Source organism: Equus przewalskii, chromosome 32 (assembly GCF_037783145.1).
Source record: "Equus przewalskii isolate Varuska chromosome 32, EquPr2, whole genome shotgun sequence".
NCBI classification, from domain to species: domain Eukaryota; kingdom Metazoa; phylum Chordata; class Mammalia; order Perissodactyla; family Equidae; genus Equus; species Equus przewalskii.
The window spans coordinates 18,017,202-18,039,544 of record NC_091862.1 but is presented as its reverse complement, the minus strand read 5'-3'; positions in this window follow the sequence as shown (position 1 = coordinate 18,039,544).

The following is a 22,343-nucleotide window of genomic DNA, read 5'->3' as shown; positions in this document are numbered from 1 at the left end:
CAAAGAGGTTAAGTAAACCTGCCCACCGTCACACAACTAGTAAATGGGAATAGACCGGAATCTAACTTAATTCTACGTGACTGCAGATCACTTCTGCTTCTTCGCACTCTCGCCTCTACTGCAGGCTCAACTCAGCCAGGAGATGGAGTGAAGTTATCTTTACTGCGTCTGAATTTTGCTGTGCCAAGCACCCCCATCCATCTTAACTCGTTAGCCCAGAGAGGTGGGGAAGGTCTTTCCACACAATGGGCGCTTAAATCCATTTGAATGATGACTCTGCTGCCTTTACAACCCTGACAGGAATTAGGACCAGAGTCCAGCACTTTGAGTCGCTCGATAAATCCCTGTCAGAGTGATTGCTGATGGCTTGTTTTCTTTCCTTTGCTGGAGTATTTATAGAAGAATTTTTAGCATGTTCCAAAATGTAGTACTCTCCAGAGACACTTTTTGGACCTTGAAACTGTGTCCTGCAGGAGGAAAAAATCACTAGGATTTCAGATAAGACTCAAATATCGATTTGTAAGTACCTCTCGGAGAACTCAGCTGTGCTTAGTTGATCCTGCGTTATTCCTATCCAATTCTACCACGATTTTAAGGAGGCTGTTAACATATTTAAACAACCTCTGACTAAAGTAAAAGACTAAAAATCGCTTTAGTAATTTTATTGCCAAAACCAAGTTGCTGAATTTCTTCAAATTCTTCTCAGAATCCAAAGTCAAGAGGAAATTTAGAAATCATGTAGTCCAACGCTGCTATTTTCCAGAATAAGACAGGTACAGAGAAGAGAGTGAATTTTCCTGAGATCACAAAGCTAGTCTTTGTCTCAGTGATAGGTAAACAAATCAATCTCAATGACTGTAATAGATGCTTTGGATATGGTTGCCCTTTTCCTGAATTTATTGCTTTTTTTTTGCTATCTTCAATGCCTGGCATAATACAAGCACAATACACAAGTGTTCAAGAAATGTTTACTGAATTGAACAATATGTCAAAAATATGATGTATTTCCAGATACAGTAAATATTTGGTTTTCTCAGTTACTGATCTAAATAATTTTTAAAAATAAAAATGCATATGAACTGTAAAAGAAAAATTGAACCAAACAGAGTTAAACAGTCGGGAAGATTTTGTTCAAGACTCCTGCAATAGGGGAGCGAGACTGAACTCAATTCTGCTGAAACAAAAGGCAGGGAGAACTTTTAATGACTGGGGTGAGCTGGTGAACCTTCTGGAGGATGTTGGTGAGGAGCTGGTCAATGTGATTAGGCCGGCTGTGTCTGCTATTAGGCTCCTACCCTCCCGCAAACCCCACAAAAACTGATGTAGGGGCATTATCTTTCTTGATGATTACATTTCAAAGGAATGGCTCCCACGTCCTTGAGAAAGACGTTCTTGGAGTGGCAAGAGGCCAGGAGAACATTTACATCTCAAAGGAGCAGGGAAAGAATTTATGATGGCAAGTTTTCTAAAGCAAACGCTCTGAGCAAAGGGAGGTCAGGAGCCTACGGTCAGGAAGAACCTGGGTAAGTTTAGTCCAGCTGAGGGGAGAATTAAGGTTGTCTTGGTCAGTACCTCTTGGTACAGAAGGAAAATTAAACACATATTTAGGGCCGGCCTGGTGGCGAAGCGGTTAAGTTTCCATGTTCTGCTTCCTGGCTGCCCAGGGTTCACCGGTTCGGATCCCGGGTGCGGACATGGCACCGCTTGGCACACCATGCTGTATAGGTGTCCCACATGTAAAGTAGAGGAAGATGGGCACGGATCTTAGCTCAGGGCCAGTCTTCCTCAGCAAAAAGAGGAGGATTGGCAGTAGTTAGCTCAGGGCTAATCTTCCTCAAACAAACAAACAAAACACATATTTACTTTCTTTCTTCCTCAAAACCCCGATAAAATGCTAGCAAAAATATTTTTGTTAAGGGGCTGGCCCTGTGGCCGAGTGGTTAAGTTTGCGCACTCTGCTGCAGGCGGCCCAGTGTTTCGTTGGTTCGAATCCTGGGCGCGGACATGGCACTGCTCGTCAGACCACGCTGAGGCAGCGTCCCACATGCCACAACTAGAAGAACCCACAACAAAGAATACACAACTATGTACCGGGGGGCTTTGCGGAGAAAAAGGAAAAAATAAAATCTTTAAAAAAAAAAATATTTTTGTTAAGGCTTATAACCACAAAGACAAAGAGAACAAGAGTGGAGATAACAGTAAAAAAATTTTGGAAACTGGAAAGCAGATAGAAGAGCAGTAACTAGGGGCCAGCCCCGTGGCTGGGTGGTTAGGTTCATGTGCTCCACTTTGGCAGCCCAGGATTTCATCTCTTCAGATCCTGGGTGCAGACACAGCACCGCTCATCAGGCCATGCTGAGGTGGCGTCCCACATAGCAGAAACAGAAGGATCTACAACTAGAATATACAACTGTACTGGGGGGCTTTGGGGAGAAGAAGAAAAGGTGAAAAAAAAAGATTGGCAACAGATGTTAGCTCATGGCCAATAAAAAAAAAAAGAGCCGAAACTAACTCTTGGTAGACTGAGAAGATTAATTCTTTAAGTGGCTCTGATGCGGGCTCGGTGAGTCAAGAAGTCGAAAGAAAGATTTCCTGGACTCTCAAGGTCTGGCAGTAGTGCTCTTTTATTCAGAGAATAGCATGGAGTAGCATGGGGACAGGACCCACGGGCAGTAAGAGCTGTAAACATGGGTTGAGGGTAAGGCTAAATTTAAGGCATAGGTATGTGAGTTATCTCTTTACAAGACAAAGGAAAGATTATGTAAAAAAAAGTCATTAAAATGGTATCATGCAGGTGGGGCCTGGTTATTGGGTGGTCCTATAACTTTAGATAAGAATCAGATCGGATCAGGTCAGGATGTCCCATGCTTCCCAGAAGTTGATATAGATCAGTATGTAGGGCAGGACACCTTGGGCTTCTCTCCCTGGGGCAGTCTTGATCCTCATCAGCTGTATGGGAAACCGAGAAGATATCTAATTTATGTTACGAAACTCCCCAAAATGTTTCAAATTGTCAACATCAGAAATATCTGAATGTGAAGGTAGGGCTAAAAACAGGGTGATGGTTTGAATAGCAGAAAAGAGCAACTCGGTTAAATGGTTGGAAGAGAAATTTAAGGATATCTAATGGAAAATGGAACAAAATACCAAGAGATGAAAAAAGAGGAGGGAAATATGTAAGAAAATTAAAGAACTACTTCCTGAAATCAAGTATCAAAAAAAAAAAAAAAAAAAAGAGTTCTAGAAATAAGACAAAGAATATAGAAGGGAGGAATTAAACAACCAAATAATTCAAGATAATTTGCCAGCAGCTTCCAGATTGAAAAGGTCCACTGTGGGGCTGGCCCAGTGGTGTAGTGGTTAAGTCCACGTGCTCTGCTTCAGCAGCTTGGGGTTTGCAGGGTCAATCCTGGGCATAGACCTAGCACCACTCATCAAGCCACTCTGTATGGTGGCATCCCACATAAAATAGAGGAAGACTGGCACAGATGTTAGCTCAGTGACAATCTGTGTGTGTACACAAATAAATAAATAAAATGAAATAAAAAAATAAAAGGGTCCACTGAGTGCCCAGCACCATCCATCAAAAGGCTTCATGCTAAGATGCAACTGTAGGGGAGGAAGACAATTCCTCTACCCTATAGGTCCTTCTGGCTGCTCTAAGAATTAAATTGACGTGAGGCAGAATAACAGGAGAAAATAAAACAAAGCTTTATAACATGTAGACATGGGAGAAACCCAGGAAAACTGAGTAACTTGCCAGAATGGACAAAGCCACCACCTTAAATACCATCTTCAGCTAAAGACAAAGGAGGATGTTGGGGGTGGTGGCTTCGGACTTCAAAGTGGAGGAAGGCAATTTACATGGAGATGGAAATGCAAATGTTTGTTAGAGAAGTGTTTGCTGGGCCGGCTATAGACAATATTATCTTATGGCATGAGCTCCTTCCTGGAACAGAGCTTCTATCTTCAATTCTTTTAGGCAGTTAGGGGAAGGTCAAAGTTTCTTTCAGAGTCTTTCGTTCTTAAAAATAATCAAGCCAAAATGACGCATTTTTAGGTGGCCAATTCTGATCCCCCACACACACATCATTGTGAAATTTTAGAATATTAAGAGCAAAAAGAGATCCTATAAGTTTCTAGAGAGGAGGAGAACAGGCTGCCTATAAAGAATGAGGCGTCAGAATGACTGAAACATTTGAAAGTGAAAAAATAAGGGAATAACACCTTAAAATTCTGAAGGAAAATGTTTTGAAGAAAAATGTTTTCCAATAGAGAATTGCTGCCTAGACTGGCTGCCATGTATGTGCAAGGTGAGACTAAAGAGAGTTCAAAGTCGCCAAAATTTTACTTCCCGTGTGATTTTTCTCAAAAAGTTAATGTGTGCCACTACAATAGGGGGATGAACAGAGAGAGAGGAGGGCACGGAACGCAGGATTAAGAGATCCAATGCAGGAAAGAAGGAAAAGGCATCTCTAGGATGACAGGGACAGTTTCTTACAAGATCACAGGTGTGCCCAGCTCGACAGCAAGGTTGGACTACAAACACTATATGATCTCATTTATATGAGGAATCTAAAAGAGCCAAAGTTGGGGCCAGCCCGATGGCATAGTGGTTAAGTTCATGTGCTCTGCTTCAGTGGCCCAGGGTTTTGCCAGTTTGGATCCTGGGTGTGGACCTAGCACCGCTCATCAAGCCATGCTGAGGTGGGGTCCCACATAGTAGAACTAGAAGGACCTGCAACTAGAATATACACCATGTACTGGGGCTTTGGGTAGAAAAAAAAGAGGAAGACTGGGAACAGATGTTAGCTCAGGGCCAATCTTGCTCACCAAAAGAAAAGAAAAGAAAAGCATAAAAGAGCCAAACTTGTAAAAACATAGAGTAGAATGGTGGTTACCAAGGGCTGAGGGATGGAGGAATTGGGGAGATGTTGTGTAAGGGTACACACTTGCAACCAGTAGACAAATAAGTCCTGGATATCTAATCCACAGTATAGTGATGATAGTCAACAATACTGTATTATAAACTTCAAAGTTTCTAAGAGACTAGATCTTCATTGTTCTCACCACAAAAAAGAAATAATAATTACGCGATGTGATAGAGTTGTTAGCTAAACCTATAGTGGTAATCAGATCATGTATATACCTTAAACTTCCACAATGCTGTATGACAATTATATTTCAATTAAAAAAATTAAATTAAAAAAAAGACAGACTAAAAGATTCCCAGGAGTTTTCATTATGAAGATTAAAGGACAGAATACTCGAAAAGAGATTTAGCTATTTGATGATGGTTTGGGGCTTATGTTAAGGATAAGGTCATATATACCTGAGAAATTGAATAGACAAATGGACAATGACCAGACCATGTATCGAAAGGGACCTCTGAGCACAACCTGCAGCAACCAGCTCAGGAAAGCAGCCTGCTGTCTATAAGTCAGACTTGTTGGAGGTCAGACCACTATCTCTAGCAACTTGCCCAGGAAGCCAAACAATAGTGCCTGTAACAATCAGCCCCAAATGGCCAGGACTGATTAATAATTGACGGTTTCCCTAACTTTTGTTTCTACTTCCTGTTTAGGACCAACCAGAGAAAGCCAAATATGTACCCCACAGCCAACCACATGGAAGCCCCTCTTCTAGTTGGCCCACCTACAGCTTCCCAGGGCCAACAGCCTCCACCAGGACCCACGGAAGGCTTCCCTTTTCTCCACTGTGAAGCTTCCCTACGCCACTGCCTCGCTTTGAGTTTCTGCCGAAATGGAAATGACAGTGGCTGACTCTCTTGCTATAGCGAGCTCTGAATAAATAGCCTTTGCTTGTTCTCATTTGGCTGGTCTTCGTTTATTTCCACCAACCCCAGCCAAAAAAAAAAAGCAATTTTTAAATGCATGGAAAAGAAAAAGCAATAATAATCTCCTCTGAGATTTAGCAGTAACAATTTCATAATCAAAATAATGTAAGCATTAAATATTGTCCCATATTTTTATTTGCTTTCACTGGTAGAGTTAAAAAGTGTGTCTAGTCCATTGTACTGCAGGAGAGAGAAGCTACCAAAATCTTTTTTAAGGAACACTGCACTGGGGCCTGCCTGGTGGCGCAGCGGTTAAGTTCACACATTCTGCTTCGGTGGCTGGGGATTTGCCAGTTCGGATCCCGAGTGAGGACCTACACATCTCTTGGCAAGCAATGCTGTGGTAGGCGTCCCACACATAAAGTAAGGAAGATGGGCACAGATGTTAGCTCAGGGCTAATCTTCCTCCAAAAAAAAAAAAAAAGAGAGAAAGAAACACTGCATTATTGTGATATAATTTGTGTATAACAAAATACATCCATTTAAGTATAGAGTTTGATGAGTTTTGACAAATGTATTCACTCACATGACCACCACTACAATCAAGAACATTTCAGCACCCCAAAAAGTTCGCTTGTGCCCCATTTCAGTCAGATGCCCCTCTAGACACCCAGCCCCAGGCAACCACTGACGTGCTTTCTGTGGCTATAGATTAGATTTCCCCATGAAGGAATTTCATCATGCAGGACCATTGTTTTACCATTTTACATCCTCAATGTGTGCCAGTATCGGTTGCTTCACATTAACGTCAGTCGGTCTTGTCAGCCTTTTAAATTTTAACTCATCTAGTACGTGCCGAGAGGTATCTCTTTGTGGTACAGTTTTGGTTTGTTTTAGGCACATAGAACATGCTTCTGTTTTCAATATTTTCACTCTCATATAAACTTTCCGCTATTTCATTTCCTGGAATGGATGAGAAAGCCCAGGTATCAGCAGACAATACATTTCAGGGTATTATTTCCAAGTGTGGGATTTAAGTTACTGTGGTTGAGTTTAAATGGAGACCTTGTTTAATAAGAGCTTCTGGACTTGTTCAAATATCAGATGAGAGGTGATCAAAACATAATTTCCATGATAAAGATCCTGTGAAGCTTTATGAGCCTGCCTGGCTCCCTGTGCTGGATCTCCCACTCCATGTACCAACCAATTTCCTTCCAGAATCTTCTTTTTTTTTTAAATTGGGTTATTTTGATATAATTTACAAATGGTAACAATCACTCTTGTTTTGACAAATGTATATAGTTCTCTGACCACCACCACGCACAAAATAGACTATTTCTATCATCTCCCAAAGTTCCCTTGTGCATCTGTGGTCAATCCCCTCCCTCTGCCTCCACCTGCTGGAACCATTGATCTGATTTGCCTTCCCAGAATGTCACACAGTTGGAAGCGTACAGTGTAGCCTTTTCAGATTGGTTTCTCTCACTTAGCAATATGCGTTTGAGATTCATCCATGTCGTATGTATCAGTAGTTTGTTGTATCAGTAGTTTGTTTCTCTTTACTGCTGAGCAGTATTCCATTGTATGAATGGACCACAATTTATTTATCTATTTGTCTGTCGAAGAGAATTTGAATAAATTCTGTTTTTGGAAACTATGAATAAAGCAACAAAAAATAGTTGCACATGTGTCTTTCTGGAATATTTACTTTCATTGCTTTTAGATAAATACCTAAGAATGGAATTGCTGGTTCAAATGGTATGTCTAACTTTCTAAAAAACTCCAAAATTTTCTGTTCTTACGAATAATGTATGAAAGTTTCATTTGTTCTTCAGCGACATCAGCACTTGGTATTTGCTGTTTTTAAAATTTTAGCCACTCCAATAGGCGTGTGATGATGTCTCCTTGGAGTCTTAGTTTGCATTTCCCCAATGACTAATGATGTTGAATGTCATTTTAAGTGCTTATTTTCTAAACATATCTCTTTGGTGAAAAGTCTGTTTAAATCTTTTGCTGGTTTTTTATGGACCATTTTGGGGTCTTTCTAAGGAAGATTCACCCCGAGCTAACATCGGTGCCAGCCTTCCTCCACCCTGAACGTTGGTCCCGGCCACAGCACAGCCACTGGCGAGGGGTGCAGGTCAGCACCAGGGAACGGAACTCCGGCTGCGGAAGCAGAACGTGGTGAACTCAACCACTAGGCCACTGGGCTGGCCCCTATGGAGGTTTTTTTTTTTCTTACTGAGTTGTAAGTGTTCTGGATGCAATTAATTTTTCAGAGATGTGTTTTGCAAATACTTTCTTCCATTTCATTGCTTGTCTTTTTGTTTTCTTTCAAAGGTGGTTTCTTTCTTTCAAAGGTATCTTTCAAAGAGCAGAAGTTTATAATTTATTTGTCAATTTGCCCATCCCAATGTCACAAGGATTTTTGCCTAAGTTTTCCTCTAGAAGTTATGCAATTTTACATTTTATGTTTAGGACTATGATCCAATTTGAGTTTTATATATGCTATGAAGTAAGAGTTGAGGGTTTTTTTTAATTTTTTTTGCCTTTGGATGGATGTCCAGATTTTCTAGGACCATTTGTTTAAATGTTAAATGTTTGTTCTCCCTTGAATTACCTTGGCACCCTGTCAAAAATGAATTGATCATATATGTATGGGGTTTTTTCCTCTTGAAATGTCAGAGTAGTGTTGGCCTCAGAGAATGAATTGGGAAGTAATCGCTCCTCTTCAATTTCTTGGAAGAGTTTGGGTAGAATTGATATTCTTTCCTCTTAAATATTTGCTAGAATTCCCCAGTGAAGCCATATGGGCCTGGAGTTTTCTTCATTGGGAGGTTTTTAAACACAAATTAGCTTTCTTTTTTAGATATAGAGCTATTTGGATTATCTATTTGTTTTTGTGTGGACCTTATTAAGTTTTGTATTTCAAGGAATTTGTCCAATTAATCTGAGTTGTCAAATTTTTTGGCATGGTATTTTATCAGTATAAAGTACTTCGTAATAATCCCTTATTATCTTTTTTTTTTATTTTTATTTTTTTAAAGATTTTATTTTTTCCTTTTTCTCCCCAAAGCCCCCCGGTACATAGTTGTGTATTCTTCGTTGTGGGTTCCTCTAGTTGTGGCATGTGGGACGCTGCCTCAGTGTGGTCTGACGAGCAGTGCCATGTCCGCGCCCAGGATTCGAACCAACGAAACACTGGGCCGCCTGCAGCGGAGCGCGCGAACGTAACCACTCGGCCACGGGGCCAGCCCCCCCTTATTATCTTTTAAAAATACTTTCTAGTACTGCTTTAGCTGCATCCAACAAGTATGGGAATGTGTTTTCATTTTCACTCAGTTCAAAATACTTTCTAATTTATTCTTTGATTTCTTCTTTGACCCTTGGGTTACTTAAAAGTGTGTGATTTAGTTTCCAAATATTTGAAGATTTTTCTGGATAACTGTCTGTTATGGAGTTTTAATTTAACTTTGGTCAGAGAACATACTCAGCATGATTGTAACTCTGTTATATTTTTTGAGACTTCTTTTATGCATCCAAAATATGGTCTGTCTTGGTAAATGTTCTGTGTGCATTTGAACAGAACGAGTATTCATTCATTCTGCTGTTGTTAGTGGAGGGTTCTATAAATGTCCATCAGGCCAATTTGTTTGATAGAGTTGTCTAAATTTTCCATATCCTTACTGATTTTATGTCAACTTGTTTGATCAGTTATTGAGGGTGTAGAACTCTCTGATTATAATTGTAGATTGTCTGCATCTCCTTGCAGTTCTGTCACTTTCATTCCACGTATTTTGAAGACCTATTAGTTGCATGAATCTTTAGGGTTGTTATGTTCTCTTCATTAATTAACCTTTATCATTATGAAATAAACTTTTTATCTCTGGTAATATTCTTTACTGTGAAATCTATTTTGCTTGACATTAATATAGAAACTTCAGCTTGTTTTTTTCCTTATTTATTTGTTTGCAGTATTAGCATGATGTATCTTGTTTCATTATTTTGCCTCTATCCTATTTGTGTTTTTATATGTAAAGTGAATTTCTTATAGGCAGCGTATAGTTGGGTCTTCCTTTTTCATCAGATAGAATAATCTCTATCTTTTAAGTAGAATGTTTAGACTATTTACATTTAATGTGATTCTTGATCCTTCTGAAGTTTTCTGGAACTCTTTCTCCACGCACTACCTCCCATCCCCCACAGTACTCTGCCCCACAAGTGTCAGCCAGCTCAGCCTTCTCAAGCTTCAGTCTCTGTCTCTTCAAATAAAGGAAGATTGGCAGACTCCACTTGGAGTCTCTCACTCCATGATTCATGATCCAGAAAAGCCTCCAGGTAGCCAGGGTGATCACTGGGCTCGCCTCACGTGTTTCCATTCTCTGAGAGATCTCAGTCCTGTTGACCAACATCCCCAAAACTGTTTCCTCCTACATAATGTCCGGTTTTCTTGCTGTTTATGGTGAGAGGGTAAGTCTAACCCCAGTTATTCAGACATGGCTGGAGGGGAAGTCTCCCTCAAAATCTTTTTTAGCTAATAAATTAGCTAAGGAAATCTTGACATATATGCTATCAAATGTTTGTTATAAGTTGATACAAGTATCAATTTAATGTAAGATGGTAGAAATGTGGCTGTATCATGTCTGCTTCACTATCATTCCCTCACTCACTACCCATGTCCCAGCATTGGACTCCCTCTCAAGGTGATGGGAGTTGGCCTCCTCTCATCTCTTGACCTTTCCCCATTGCAAGTTGTGGTGCACAAGTGTGCACCCCAAAATATCCCACTCTCAGGTCGAGGTTTTCAACACAACAGAAGTGCTTTTTAATGATAAAAGTCAGGGTAAACTGCTATAAACCATGACCCAGGATTTGTAGTGTCTCAGTTCTGAAGATAGCTTTGCTTGAATGGCTTTGGTGAATGGTAGCTGTCCCCTTGTGCTCACATTATTTTGGGACTGAGTCTTTTACAGCAAGTTCCCTGAGAAGTATGTATTCTCTTTCAATCTAAAAAGAGCCAGGAGAGATTTTTTTTCATGGAATACAAATGATTGCTGCTTTATGCATTTTACCTCATATGTTTACTCTCTCTTCCCCACACCATCCCCTTCTTCTTCATTATTGTTATCATTTTAATAAAATTCATTTAAGCTTTAAAATTTATAAAGTATGTTACACTATTGAAATGAATAAAACAATTTTGTGTGAAAGTAATTGTTAACTCCTGCTCTATAGAAAATGAAATTGAACGACATAAATGTTGTAAGGCTTGCTCAAGGTCAGGTACATATTAAGAATAGAGCTAAGACTAAAGTCTAGGCCTTCTGATTCCAAATTCCATGTAGCGTTTTCTTTTCTTTCTTTCTTTCTTTCTTTCTTCTTTTTTTTTTTTTGCTGAGGAAGATTGACCCTGAGCTAACATCTGTGCCAATCTTCCTCCACTTTGTATGTGGGATGCCACCACAGCATGGCTGATAAGTGATGTAGATGTGCACCTGGAACTGAACCCGCAAACCCAGGCAGCTGAAGCGGAGTGCGCTGAACGTAACCACCAGATTGGCCCCTCCAGGTAATTTTTTTACCTTACTATAATGTCTTTCCTGCAGTCCCTCTCTTATTTAGTGGCCCAATTGTTTTTTTCTCAGCTAGTCTTGCCTTCAAAGCTCATGTTTGATGTAATTTTTTTTAATTCCAGAGACACACTTTCAACCTGCCTGGAGTCACAGAGCAGTATTCCTTTTCCATAAACATGTTAAGGGAATCCCTTTTAAAACAAGTTTTATAGTACAAACGTTTGTTGTTGATGCTTCTTCTTGATGAACTCATACGTTTCTTAAAAGCTCTTCATAAGTCCATTTGTTCTTAAGTGCAAAGCATTACTTTTGAAGCAGTTAATGTATCCATATCCATGTAAAGATAGTTTTCTCCAGAGAACTGTACATATTGATGGCATTAGTTCAGAATTTCGAACTTTCTTGGCCCTCTTCTTATCACTTTCATCAGTCTCTAAAAGCTTTACACTTCTTGGATATGACAGAGTTAATAATGTTAATAAACTAACTCAAAACACACAAACACAATCTGGCCAGCAGATGTGAGCATGTTTAGTCTGCACAGAACTTTTATAAAATGAGAATTAGCTGCAAAAATTTAAAACCATGAGGTCTCACATAAAAATTAGAATTCTCATACCATCTTGAAAAATCAGAATATCTTGCAAGGGTGGGCCCCCAATCCCTCACAGTAACGATGGGCCAGAGTGGGGAGGTGGCTGTCCCCTTTTGACAGGGCATGCCCCACTCTGTCCATCACACGTTTTACCCTTTGCCTTATTCTGGTCTTGCTCATTTTCTTTACCTGCCAGAGTTTATGATTTTGGCCACCGATTAACAAACATTAGTCAAGACTAAAATATCTGTGCACAACCATGGGGCCATCTGTTGGTGAAGAGCAGGGATGGTGGGCTTTTGCTCCGAAAAGTCGCTTTGTTCATCTGTATGGATAGTTGTGCTTTGAAAGTTTGTAAATCGAGAAGCATTTATATTTATTAAGTATGAATATGTAGCAGCACAATTACTCCCTACATACCCCACACCTGTGTCCCCGCAATGGACTATATCTCTTCTCCTGGCCTGGCCCGCCTTTCAGGAGGTTTGGATATGTGAGTGCCTATGTGCATGTGCACTCGCATTGGGGAATATGGGAAATGGAGAGACGTTAGCAGTGTGTTTCCCTGGAATATTCTTCTAGGAGATGTAGCATTGCAGGAATGTGTCCATCTGGCTTTTTGGAAGAGGTCCCACCTTTTCTGCATTGCTCTTGAACATGACTTCTCATCACGTAGCAGAAAGAGTACAATATTTGGAATCAGAAAACCTAATTAACAGTCTGATTTCTGCCGTTTATGATTGGATCTGCACCAAGCCACCACGAGTCTGTGGTTTTTGGTTTTCTCATCTAAGAAACAGGATAATTACAGCTGTGCAACTTAGCAAGGTAGTTGTGCGATAATCTATGTCAGAGTAGAAACAGAGATGGTGAAAAACATCAGTTATGCCACACATTATGTTTATGGTTGACTTACATAACTTTAGGCTTGGAGGTTGAAACACATCCCATTAATTTTGCAAACATTTTTAAAATTTAGCAGAAGTCAAATTTTTTTTTTGAGGAAGATTAGCCCTGAGCAAACATCTGCCCCCAATCCTCCTTTTTTTTTGCTGAGGAAGACTGTCCCTGAGCTAACATGCATGCCCATCTTCCTCTACTTTATATGTGGGATGCCTGCCACAGCATGGCTTGACAAGTAATGCATAAGTCCGCACCTGGGATCCAAACCAGCGAACCCTGGGCCACCGAAGCGGAATGTGCAAACTTAACCGCTGTGCCACCGGGCTGACCCCAGCAGTCAATATATTTTAAAGACAGCTCTCCTGCAGACTTTCAATGATAAACTGCCATTTGATCAAGCATGGTAGGATTATGTACACAGCTCTGTTATTCTAACATCTCTTGCTACTGGGCAGACTTTCCATATGGAATATAACTGGTCCCCAGATTTAAGGGATAAAAGCAGCAAAGCTCTGCTCTCCTCTCGCGATAGGCTCTCTTCCTTGGGGTGGTCAGCCATGATCTCAGCTTCGGTGTCACATTCTTGCAGGTGATTCTTTTTATGACCTCTCATCTGAGATTTGTGTAGCTCTTTCATTATCTGAGAGAAATTTGAATTTGAATTTCCCTTCATCATCTCACAATCCGGGAATTCAAAACCCAATTCATCTCCTTTTCCACATAGAGGCCCTTCTAAAGTCTCTTCTCTGTCGGTAGCATCACTATCCTCTTCAATATATCCAGTTCAATATAACCAGATTCAGGGATTCAGTCGTTACCAAGGGCACCGTCACTGGCTTTGGAGTAATTTGTGAGCCAGTCTTCCTCTTTGTTCCTTTTTCTAGTCTTGATACATCTTTTTCATTATCATTCACATCTCTCTTTCCTTTTCCATTTCATTTATACCAAGTTAGTCTAAGGCCTCCTTACTATTGCTTGGATCATAATGGAAGACCATCTAGTGTAAGGGTCCTGAAATCAAGCTTTTCATCAGAAGCTTGCAGTGGTTTCCTGTAGACGCCGCCGCTAAGTCTGCCTTAAGGCTTTCCATATTCTAACCTCACTTATCTTCATTTTGTGTCTCATTTCCCACCTGGTAAAGCCTCCATTCCTTCAGCTTGGTCTTGGTATACATGCCCACAACAGTGGCTTGCTTGCGTATTTCCCTACGTGAACATTCTTCTTCTGTGTTTACCCAAGACCAATGAAACCTTGGAGGTCTACTGGTAGGCCACGCTCTTTCTAAGACTTGTCTGGCTACGCCTTCCTGTACTTGTTTCTCTCTTCCTGCACTTCTATACCAGCAACAATCTGTGCCATACAATTATCACACTTATTTATCCATACTTCTTATTTATAATCATTCATGAGAGCCGGTTTCCTCTTCAACTAAACTACAAACTCCTTGAGGAGAGAGATTACAACACGCTGAGTCTCTGTCTCTGAAGTTCCTTGCATGTGATAAATATTGATTGCAGGAAAAATTGAATGCCGTGTTGATTTATTGGGATAAGTGAATTGAATGATAGATTCAATTAGGTTTTGACAAGGCTTAACCTACTTTTCAATACATGCATCCCTCTTAGGCAGGTAAGTTGTGTTCTCTAATAAAATGAATAGAGGAAATGTTGTAACCTACTTTTAAAGTAAAAATTGGGACCCAATTTGATGAGTACAGAATGTACTTTAAAAAGCAATGGGACAGGATATTTGAAATCAAGCCCATTCTAGAAACATCTAAGATATTTGGGGAAAAAATCATTAGATTTCCTAAATTCACTATATATCTAATATTTAAATACCACTAGCCCACAAAAGAGGAAATTGGGGCAATATTGGCTATAAAATTTGACAATGGGATTGATTGCCCAAAGAAAGTGACAGAAACCTTCTGCCCACACAAGTACCATGTCATTTTTCCACGAACTCGGCCTACAGTGATGAAGTATGTGTACTTGTGAACGCGTCCAAAGGTTTGAGCAATCCATCTGGCAAAAGCATTTGACACTATGGGACTTGTTATTGTAATGCTGTGCCAGCACCAAGACTTATTTAATTGCATTAGTCATCAAGCAGCAGTGCCACTAATCTTGGATCTTACTGAGTGCCATCTGGCTCGTGTGTGTGAAAGACCAAACAAACAAAGCTGAACAGCTACAGACTTCTCCCACATTTGAGGCTGAGATCTGGAGGCTCTGACTCCAGCTCCCAACCAGTCTTGAGATAAAACTATAAGGGTCAACCCTATGTAAAAAAGGCATAATTGAGGTCAAAATGACAAGAGTGGAAGGCTTACAAAAGTCCTGTCACCCAAAACACAAGTTCCCAGTCACGTGCTAAAGGTCTCCCAATCCATACCATCCAAGTAATTTTTGTATATTTGAGCAATGTCTCCAAGAAGTTCCAGTTTTAACACAAACACATTACCTCAATTAGTTACTTGCAACCCCTTAGTTCTCCACGCATGTCTGCAAGAACTAGCTAGCTTCCTCAGGTTGGATGCTGAGGAAATTGAAGTCAAATGTGTTGGTTGTTTTGATGGGTTCAAAAGTGCAAAGCTTATGACCATGGGATACTGTTGGCTAGGAAGAACAGGGTTACAAGACTGTGTCCTGAGAAACTAGCCATGGTATTGAAGGGGAAGAAGGAGACGATGGAAGAGGAAGAAAATCCTACCTTACAACTTTGCCTACATCTGAGCGGACATTCATACCTTCATGTACCAGATACCATTAGACCAGAGCCCCGCCATCATTTTGTGAAGCCCTTTGGCGTTGCCAATTGACACATTAGAAACTTACTCAAAACTTCCTCCCCATTCTCTAAAAGTTCAGCCAAGAGAAAAGAAGTTAAAAGGCAAGGCAGAGGGGAAGATAGAAAAAAAAAAAAAACCCAGACATTCTGTTTCCAGAAAAGCAACTTCCTTCTTTCTCTTGAAAAATCTCCTTTTCTGCAAAATGTTGCCTTATTCTGGAAAATTTTGTACTTCCACCTTAACACCCCCTTGGAGTCCTCCCTGCACTCTTTTGTGGTATCTCTAGGATAAAATAATTCTAGGATAGCCAAACTCCCTGTTGCCTGTGGTGGGAGGACTAAAAAAGAATGCAGGAGCGAATTGGCAAAGCTCAAGATGGAGACTAATGTGGGTGGGTAACCTCCCAATGGATGAGTAATTGGCTAGAAGCAGTATGCGGGGCACTGAGGGGCAAATACGAGGTAGACGAGAGGACACAAAACATGAATCACAACAAATGACTCTCTAGAATCATTCGACCTTCCCACTGTTGCTTTGAGACACCTGATTTAAGAAGCATAGTTTCAATATCATCTCAATATAAGATTTTGGTTTACTTCAATGGGCCCATCACTATTAGTTAAAACATCAGATTTTGTAAAATTAATCTTCATGATATAAAATAAACCCCACCCTCCTCCCATCCCTTTTAAACTGCCACTTTTCTACCTTGCAATAAAGTTGGCTTTCCTCTCAAGGCTTTGAGACGGAAAATATCACTGAGTAAGGTTACAAATACAATCCACATGTCTATGATTTTGATTTCAAGTGGAAATCAAGGCAAACTTCATTCATCAGCAAAACAAACGAAGGAATTGTTTCTCCACAGGAAGAAATTTTTAGATGCCCTGATTACATTAAGAGCCAAAAATATTTCTGTTTTCCTAGTCGGTCTCCTCTAAGAGTGCTCCTTTGGCTGTTAGGATGCACTCACCTGCCACATCCAGGTTGGCCCATCTTAGCCCTCTCTGCGTAGCCCAGGAGAGAGCAGATTGATTGCAGTTGGTACAATAGAGTCACTGGTTCCTCCAGTCAAAGCTTATGGAACTTCAGCCTGGATCTCCAAGATTTTTTCCTCAAAATGATGCCATTGAGCAGTCGTTCTGACTGCACCAAGAAGGTCCTGAAAAGGACAGAGTTTGGAATACTACAGAAGCATGTAAGTGCTTTTTTTTGCAAATCGTCCTTCACCCTGGCAGGCATACATCCTCAAGTTCAGTTCAGGACTTGCAATGACCAAGAGACTGAGACAAAGTAGACTTGGCTCCGTTGACCTGGAGTGGATTCCTGGCTGAAAACCCAGGGCACTGACTTGAGTGGTCAGATTTCCAAAATACAAAGAGAAATAGCAAGGGAAAGGAGAAAAGAGGATGGTGTGTGTGTGTGTGTGGGTGGGTGGGTGGGTGGGTGGGTGTGGTTTCAGAGGTGTGTGTGAGTGGGAAAGGAGAGTAAAACAAAATAGATTAGAAACCACGCCTCACCTCCTACACCTTTATCCCCTTCCTGGATGCTCCTTGCTCGTCTCTCCAGATTTACTCTTCATCCTTTGCTAATGTGATTTTGCCCTGAAAAGCTGACCTTTTATGGATCTCATCAGTGGGTCCCATGCCCTCTGACTTCTGGTGAGTTCAGCCAATGGGAGGAGCTGGCGGGAGTTCTGAAAGCTAGAAGAGAGTGAAGTTGTGGTTGGAAGGGGTTGACTGTGTCCTCCAATGAAAATCATAGCTCTTGCCAAGTGGCTTCTTCATGATACTCTCTTGGTTCTGATGACTCCATTCCCACTTTGCCTTCAGACCTAGGGGTGGCAATGGTGACAATGGATCCTTGTTGCCAGTTCTGGGATCCTACACTGTCCTCTGTTGGTTCCCTTAAACCCCGCCCACAGGTCTGTAATAATCCCTTTATTAAACTCTCCCCAAATCAAATTGTTTGAGTGTGCCATTGGTTTCCCATCAAGCTTGGACAGATGTGTTCTAAATACAAGAGTTTTTGCAAAGGAAATGATAGAGATCGAGCTTAGGAAAGGCAGATTCAAATCATAGTCATGGTTCCTGGTTCCAGGGTGATGGATGACAATGGAACAGGCCTATCCTTTTGTCTCTATACACAACACAATATAAATAAACAGAAAAAGCAGTGAACTAGGAGTCAGAAAACTTAGGATCTAGTCTGGAATTTACCCCACCCTGGTTTTGTGGTCTTGGTCAATTAATTTTACTTTTGTAGGACTCAGTTTTCTCATTTATATAATGGAAATAACCTGCTCAATATATTTCACAGCACTGTTAGGAGAATCAAATGACATAATGCTTTGAGAAAGCTTTCTCCATATTTACTTATTATAAAAGTTCTGTAGGTTTCTCCAGGCCTGAGCTCCTTTGAAGATTTTTCCAGATTCTCCCAGGAAGAATTAACTCTCTTTCCTCCATTTTCACATAGCATTGATTCAAACCTCTATCAAAGCATCTACCCCACTATATTATAGATGGATGTTTGTAAATTTATTCCTTTAGTTAGATGATAAACTCTTTACAGGTTGTATTCCAATGTCCAAGCATGGGCTTGGCACAGAAAGATCTCAACACGTGTTCATGAGATGAGTGCATAGGATCTTCTGTTTCTATTCTCATCCCTTTGTTATTTTTATACACTGTCACTTATCACATCATCATCTATAGATATATAGGGTTTACCCTACAATGTATAGCCTTGTTCCATGATGCCTGTCCCACTCATAGCTTTTAGGAGTGACCCTAAGTACCACTCATCACACTAATTGAGCCAAGGATACACCCCAAAAGCAGCCTTAGATCATCTGGTTTGGGCCAATGAGCTATCCTAATCAGATTTTTTTCTCATAATTTGAACTATTTTGTACAGAGACTTCTGTCAATCTTAACTGACAGGAGGGTACAAGAAACCCAGAACTTAGAGTGGGGATTTTTGAGGTCCGGCAAAAGCTGATGAGTAAGCTGAGGAACCAAGCCTGAAGCAGCTTCTGGCATTTTCCCCATAAGCATCTTTGCTGCAAGCATGTTTGCCACATCACTAATTGGCCAAAAGACAGTTCTGCCGTAAAAGATAAAATAATGAAAAACAAGAGAGACGTTAGAAAGGACACAATGAAACATGAAAAACGAGTAACAAAATTGAAAAGACTTTATTGCAAAATACTATCTGAATACATTTAAAATGTGTGTAGATTCATGGCAACACTGCCCAAAGAACTGACATTTTGTGGGTTGTACTAAGCACTCGTCTTCGAAGTCTGTCGTTCATAGTATTACACATTTTTTTTTGCTTGTTGACTTGTGTCCTCGTTCCACATCCATCGCACTTCTTCTTTTTTGCTAAAATTTCTTCCTTCATTAACAGAAGTATCAGTTTCCAAACACTAGGATGCATACTTGTCACTGAGCTTTGTATTGTGTCATGAAAGCCTTCCACACCGTCGTTTCTTCTTGGCATATGGTCACATGCCCATTAATACATGTTCCGAAATTCTATGGGAAGTGTGGAGCTGAGATTTATATAATATAAAAATGGGAGTACTGTGTCAATGGAGAAATGAAACCAAACTGTCAACCAACTGAAACCAAATTAGTGATGCGGAGTTATGTGGCCAACTAGTTATGTGGAGAAAACGCTTGCAGCAAAGATGTCTACAACAAAGATGTCCACGGCAAAGATGCTTATGGTGGAAATACCTAGAACCAGCCTGAAGAGGGAAGAGAATGGAGGAGGCAGGCAGAGACAAGAGAGACGAGAGGCCGCACCACCCCTGACAAATGGAAATTCTATTCCTGGGGGCCTTACAAACCCTAAAAGCAGGGTTATATTTTGTTTACCAACCTTAGATTCTGTGACACTTCTCAGTGTCTCTCTGTGTCTCTGTACTGGAGCTAGCTTCACTGGGTTTCTGGGTTTTGGCAATCCAGCCTTGGAAGATCCACTTTCAATAAAATGATGCTGAGGTAGTGGGTGAGTTAAGCCTGACATTATTACAAGTCTGCTCTGGGGGGCCTGCCCCGGCCACTTGGCATTTGTCAGCCATTGTTTGTGGCTTTCTCATGTTCATGGGCTTTTTTCTTGTTCACAAGATTTCGCAGCTGAGATTGACTCTTCTTTCTCTCATATCTGCTGAGCAGATGTCCCCTTTCCTTTGCCATCAAGTGTCATAATCATTTATTTATTTATTTATTTATTGAGTTAATGATAGGTTACAATCTTGTGAAATTTCAGTTGTACATTAATGTTTGTCAGTCATGTTGTAGGTGTACCACTTCACCCTTTGTGCCCACCCCCCACCCTACCTTTCCCCTGGTATCCACTAAACTGTTCTTAGTCCATAATTTTAAATTCCTCATATGAGTGGAGTCATACACAGATTATCCTTCTCTCGCTGGCTTATTTCACTTAACATAATTCCCTCAAAGTCCATCCATGTTATTGCAAATGGAATGATTTTGTTCTGTTTTGCAGCTGAGTAGTATTCCATTGTATATATGTACCGCATCTTCTTTATCCATTCGTCTGTTGCTGGGCACTTAGGTTGCTTCCATGTCTTGGCTATTGTAAATAATGCTGCAATGAACATTGGGGTGCATAGGACTTTTGGGATTGCTGACTTCAGGCTCTTTGGATAAATACCCAGTAATGGGATGGCTGGATAGTATGGTAGTTCTATTTTTAATTCTTTGAGGAATCTCCATACTGTTTTCCATAGTGGCTGCACCAGTTTGCATTCCCACCAGCAGTGTATGAGGGTTCCTTTTTCTCCGCAACCTCTCCAACATTTGTTACTATTAGTTTTAGATATTTTTGTCATTCTAACGGGTGTAAGGTGATATCTTAGTGTAGTTTTGATTTGCATTTCCCTGATGATCAGCGATGATGAGCATCTTTTCATGTGCCTATTGGCCATCAGGATATCTTCTTTGGAGAAATGTCTGTTTATGTCTCCTGCCCATTTTTTGACTGGGTTGTTTGATGTTTTGTTGTTGAGTTGCGAGAGTTCTTTATATATTATGGATCTTAAGCCTTTGTCAGATATATGATTTGCAAATATTTTTTCCCAGTTAGTGGGTTGTTTTTTTGTTTCAATCCTGTTTTCATTTGCCTTGAAGAAGCTCTTTAGTCTGATGAAGTCCCATTTGTTTATTCTTTCTATTGTTTCCCTTCTCTGAGAAGGCATGGTGTCCGAAAAGATCCTTTTAATACTGATGTCAAAGAGTGTACTGCCTACGTTTTCTTCCAGAAGCCTTATGGTTTCAGGTCTCACCTTTAGGTCTTTGATCCATTTTGAGTTTATTTTGGTGAATGGTGAAAAAGAATACTCAATTTTCATTCTTTTACATGTGGCTTTCCAGTTTTCCCAGCACCATTTGTTGAAAAGACTTTCTTTTCTCCATTGTATGCCCTCAGCTCCTTTGTCAAAGATAAGCTGTCCATAGATGTGTGGTTTTATTTCTGGGCTTTCAATTCTGTTCCATAGATCTGTGCACCTGTTTTTGTACCAGTACCATGCTGTTTTGATTACTGTAGCTTTGTAGTATGTTTTGAAGTCAGGGATTGTGATGCCTCCTGTTTTGTTCTTTTTTCTCAGGATTGCTTTAGAAATTCGGGGTCTTTTGTTGCCCCATATGAATTTTAGGATTCTTTGTTCTAATTCTGTAAAGAATGTCATTGGGATTCTGATTGGGATGGCATTGAATCTGTAGATTGCTTTAGGTAGAACGGACATTTTAACTATGTTTATTCTTCCAATCCATGTGCATGGAATGTCTTTCCATCTCCTTATGTTGTCATCCAATTCTCTCAGAAAGGCCTTGTAATTTTCATTATATAGGTCCTTCACTTCCTTAGTTAAATTTACCCCAAGGTATTTTATTCTTTTTGTTGCGATTGTGAATGGTATTTTATTCTTGAGTTCTTTTCCTGTTGGTTCATTACTGGAGTATAGAAATGCTACTGATTTATGCAAATTGATTTTATACCCTGCAACTTTGCTGTAGTTGTTGATTACTTCTAAGAGTTTTCCAATGGATTCTTTGGGGTTTTCTATATATAAGATCATGTCGTCTGCAAACAGCGAGAGTTTCACTTCTTCCCTCCCTATTTGGATTCCTTTTATTCCTTTTTCTTGCCTGATTGCTCTGGCCAGGACCTCCAGTACTATGTTAAATAAGAGTGGTGATAGAGGGCATCCTTGTCTCGTTCCTGTTTTCAGGGTGATGGCGTTCAGTTTTTGCCCATTGAGTATGATGTTGGCTATGGGTTTGTCATATATGGCCTTTATTATGTTAAGGTAGTTTCCTTCTATGCCCATTTTGTTCAGAGTTTTTATCATAAATGGCTGTTGGATCTTGTCAAATGCCTTCTCTGCATCTATTGAGATGATCATGTGGTTTTTATTCCTCAGTTTGTTGATGTGGTGTATCACGTTGATTGATTTGCAGATGTTGAACCATCCCTGTGTCCCTGGTATGAATCCCACCTGATCATGATGTATGATCCTTTTGATGAATTGCTGAATTCTGGTTGCCAAAATTTTGTTTAGAATTTTTGCATCTATGTTCATCAGTGATACTGGCCTGTAGTTCTCTTTTTTCGTGGTGTCCTTGTCAGGTTTTGGTATCAGCG